The 4,274-nt window shown below is 35.6% G+C and overlaps 1 long non-coding RNA gene across 1 annotated transcript; it reads left to right on the forward strand.

Moving 5' to 3' along the window:
• The first annotated feature begins 816 nt into the window (after positions 1-816).
• Positions 817-3,844, forward strand: LOC138104585 (uncharacterized). Its single transcript, XR_011148128.1, has 3 exons — positions 817-952; positions 1,811-1,898; positions 2,699-3,844. It is a non-coding gene; the product is annotated as an uncharacterized lncRNA (long non-coding RNA).
• Positions 3,845-4,274: the final 430 nt, after the last annotated feature.

The following is a 4,274-nucleotide window of genomic DNA, read 5'->3' on the forward strand; positions in this document are numbered from 1 at the left end:
CAGAGTCAATGCCCCACACCTGCCCCTGGAGCCTCTAACCCAACTTGTGAATGGCCGAATGACTGGAAGTCCCACCTGGAGGAAGGGCCCAGGAAGGCCAAGGGTATTTAAAGCAGAAAACAAGGCAAGTATGTGTCTTGATCTTATAATTTCTGCTAGATAAATACTATTGGAAGTAGGAGTGGTAGCTATATTTGTTTCTTTCTCTCTTTCTTCATCTCCTACTGCCCTCTTCTCTGAATTTTTAAGTAATTTAAAATTCCATGGGCTTGGAGATTGTGAGGTTGAATGTGCTAAGTTAATGCTTTGTGGAATGTTTTATGTTGATTGAATGTTGTGCTAAACCTTTTTCCAAAGTGCTCTGATTTTCTAAAGTTGCTGGTGAAGTATTTTTTGTTTGTTTTGACCTCTTGAGAATATCTTGTTGGTATTTCTCCTATGCATCTAATACAGACTACATGAACAACTGTCAGCCATTTTAAAAGCCCTGTTGAGTGAGTTTTGGGGCCTTACATCCATCCTCCAGGTTAATTCTCTAGATTCACACCCATATTTGATAAATGTATTTATAAACTAACAAAAATGGGAAGCTCAACTATGATAACTCAGTTTTCTGTCCGACCTTTACCTTGTATAGATGCTTATGTGTTCAAGTTGCTATGCTTTTCATTTCCATCCATATGTATAAAGCATTGTAGCTGTAAAAAAAAATTATTGAAGAAGAAGTATTGTGCCTTCCAATAGAGCAGCCTAACAGATTTTGGAAAAGAGGCCAGCTATGTTGATTCATCTTCCATTACAATCTCTGGGGTCCCCTTTCAATAAAGATAAACTATGGTGCTATTTATAACTTCAGAATCTTTTAAAGTATTGTTTTACAACTCCTAAAGGTTTCCTTTTACACTCCATGTTTTCAGTAGTGGTCTCTGCAGACTTCAGCATTGTGCTACAGGTATTGTATTCCAGCTAAGACATTTGCATAGGTCTTATCTTCTGTAGTTAATTTCCTTTAAATTATCAAGTTCTTGAGGAATTTATAACTTGCTATATAGTGTGCTACAGTTTATTCATAAATGAACTCATCTGTTTCATAACTAAAAATAGGCAAGCATGTATTTTTTCTCTTTATGACTTGGGACTTGTGTATTAAGTTAGACTTCTGAACTCTGACAGAAAGAAAAGAGAAGAAATGCAAGGATGCTAAATATTCACTTTTAACACAAGGAATATCTAGTCATCCTAAATCTTAGCTTATAATACATTTCATTCTCTTCCAGGTTTAAAAGGAATTTCAGGCATTTTTTAATGCTCCTTTAAGTATGGTCTTATTATATTTAGTATACAAATATGTTCTCCTTAATTAGAAACCAAGAAGTCTTGTGTTAGCTTGGAGGCCTCCTTACTCCAGAACCATCTTCTAACATCTCTCATTACTAATGCCCTGCATTGGAACAGTACTGTTACTATTTAGTGATTCCTATTTCTCTTTTGAAAACTTTAAATATGATGAGTTCCCTAACTAAACTGTCAGAAATGGGGTTACTTTTGAGTAATAATACATGTTTTTCTGGGAATGAAAAACCAAACAAGATTGAATTTTTCAGGGATTCTTTCCTGTTCTGCCTGAAAAAAAAAAAAAAAAAAAAAAAGGGACATGACAACATACCAAGCATTAGAGCCTACTTTTGTGCACCTACTCATGCTCACTCTGTGCTGCCAGAGCAGATGTATCAAGGTTGCTTTTTGGTTGGTTGGGGTTTGTTTGGTTTGGGGTTTTTTTTAAGTGATTTCAGTGCCAAACTCTTCGCAGCAATTTCCAACAACATAATTGTTACAGTGGTAACAATCTGCAGCTTGAAAAACTAAGATTGGATATTGCAAGGGGAAAAAGTCACAAGGTAGGTAGCACTTCAGTGCAGTAAGTTGCAGAGAGGCTGTGAAATCTCTCTCCTGGGCATCTTAAAGACTCTGCCAGACACAGACAGAGCTGCCCCTGTGCACTGCTGGCAATAGTCCAGGTTCAAGCAGGAGACTCCAGCTGACACTTCTATTATACTATGAAATAATTTCAGTCCCTTACTACATCCCAGAAGTAGTGATAGCTACTGTCTGGCACAGGAAATAACTCATTGTGTGCCTAAAGACTGCATTACCTTTAAACCTTAGTGTGTTGAGAATAATGCAGAAAGAAAAAAAAAATCACTAATTCATTGGGTTTTGCTGATTGTATTTATACCCTTAATATTATTTTAACAATGCTCTTTTGTGATTTGATAAATGCTATCTTGTGTTGATCAAAGTGGAAAAAGTCCTTTATAATGGGACCTGATCTTTGAAAGCTGTAAATGCTGTACAGTATGTACTTTTGATCAGCAAGAAAAAGTAATGCATAGCAGCAGCTTTTGAGAATTACAGATATCTTGCAAGAAAATAAAAGGCCATTGTGTAGACAATGGCACAGGAGTTCAGCTCATTATTGATTTGACAAGAATGATCTTCATGGTTTGATTTTCCAGAAGACTCGAATGACTTGAACTCTTTCATATTCTCGATAATTCCCTTTACTCTGACATAAAGTCAGGTTGGAACTGCAATCAAAAGTAAAAAATCAGAAGATCTGTGTTGCAGGGATCTTTGCTCATTCGTGGTTGATCAAACTGATTACTTACTAAATACTTATTGCTCTAATTTTTTAAAGGTCTTCTTTTTTCAAGATCTGCTGACAAATGAAAACAAACCCATGTTTCTCCACAGACCAGAGTAAATAGGTGGAAACACCGATGGAATTTGTATGGAAGCTCAGTGACAGGAGATAACACTCCTCATTATAAGCCATCCCCCACTGTGGAGCAAGGGGCAGTGACTCAGAGCTGACCATGCCTCTGACTCTGTCTCATTAGTCACAAATTCTACTCCTGGTCTACTCGGTTGTTTCTGGCACTCCAGCAGATGTTCTGCAATAAGGCCAATAATCTATATAATACCTTCTAGTTTGTTTCAGTCAACAGAGTAAATACAGAAATGATTATTATTAAATGTGGTTGATTACTGTATCTATAAAAATGCTGCAACATTTTATGATAAACATACATCTCAGTTGCAAAAGAGCTTTAGTTAAATTGACCTTTTTCCTCATTTATTCACTTCCCAGAAATAATTTAGAAAAGGAGTTCACAGGCAAATGTGTTCATAGAAACACCTTATTTAGGGTGTTTCAAATCTTTGGAAAAGAAAAATCAGATTGGAAGTAATCTCAAATGGAACCTGTTCCAAGTTATGTATTTGGCCAAAGAGGGAACAGGAATACAGAGCAAAGCAGACTTACCAAAATTATTTCCAGGTTGTCAGTAGTAACTATGATTTTGTGTAAGGCCATGCAATGCAGCAAAATTCACTATCCCATCCCCAAAAAGATAAAAATGTCACACGTAAGTTTTAGGACTAATTTATCCATTTTCATAAATTATAGGTGTCATAAGCAATGAAGCAAAAAAGCATTAAATGAACAAAGCTCCAGCTTCTTTCTTAAGATATTTTCAATCAGTGAGTATGGCACATCTAGAAACAATAAAAAATACTTTAGGCCACAGTGAAGAAAGGTACTGCTCTGTTTACTGCACAGAGATTTCTGTAGGAAATTGAGTCAGTTTGCCTTCTGAAAATTTACTATGGATTGAGCTGAAAAACTTTCTTGCAATTAATGGCTAAGAAAACTATATATTAAAATTATCTTGTTTAAATGGCAGACAAGTATTGGATGAATGATGTGTTGATAAATAAGTACAGATTTTGGATGTAGAATATCTTTCTAAATAATAAAAATACTGATAATAAATACCGATGATAAATTTTATACACAGACTTTTCCACAGTTCCCATTCTAGTTCTTTTTACTGATGGTTAACCATAAGGCTTTCTAGAAATGATGACTACTCATTAACTGATCAGCATTTTAACCATTGGAATATGTGAAGTTTTCTGGAACTACTGTATAAAAATACATGAGAATGAATGTAATGAAGCACAAATGGAGAAGTTTTGTGAAAAATTTTCAAATTGATAAGAGCAGCTGCTAATTAACTTTAGAGTATTTTGCACCTTCTTAGATGTCCAGTTCTGTTCACCACCGAAGATATTTTAGTGCATGAATACTCTTGTGCATCTGGCCTAATATAATTGGCAGAGAGCAGATGAGGTCTGAACTGAGCAGAGAATGGCCTAAGAATAGGGACTTTGTGAGGAGGTGATTGTAAACGGAGAGTCTGCTCTCAGAA

The sequence above is a fragment of the Aphelocoma coerulescens genome, chromosome 1A, assembly GCF_041296385.1.
Source record: "Aphelocoma coerulescens isolate FSJ_1873_10779 chromosome 1A, UR_Acoe_1.0, whole genome shotgun sequence".
Classification (NCBI taxonomy): domain Eukaryota; kingdom Metazoa; phylum Chordata; class Aves; order Passeriformes; family Corvidae; genus Aphelocoma; species Aphelocoma coerulescens.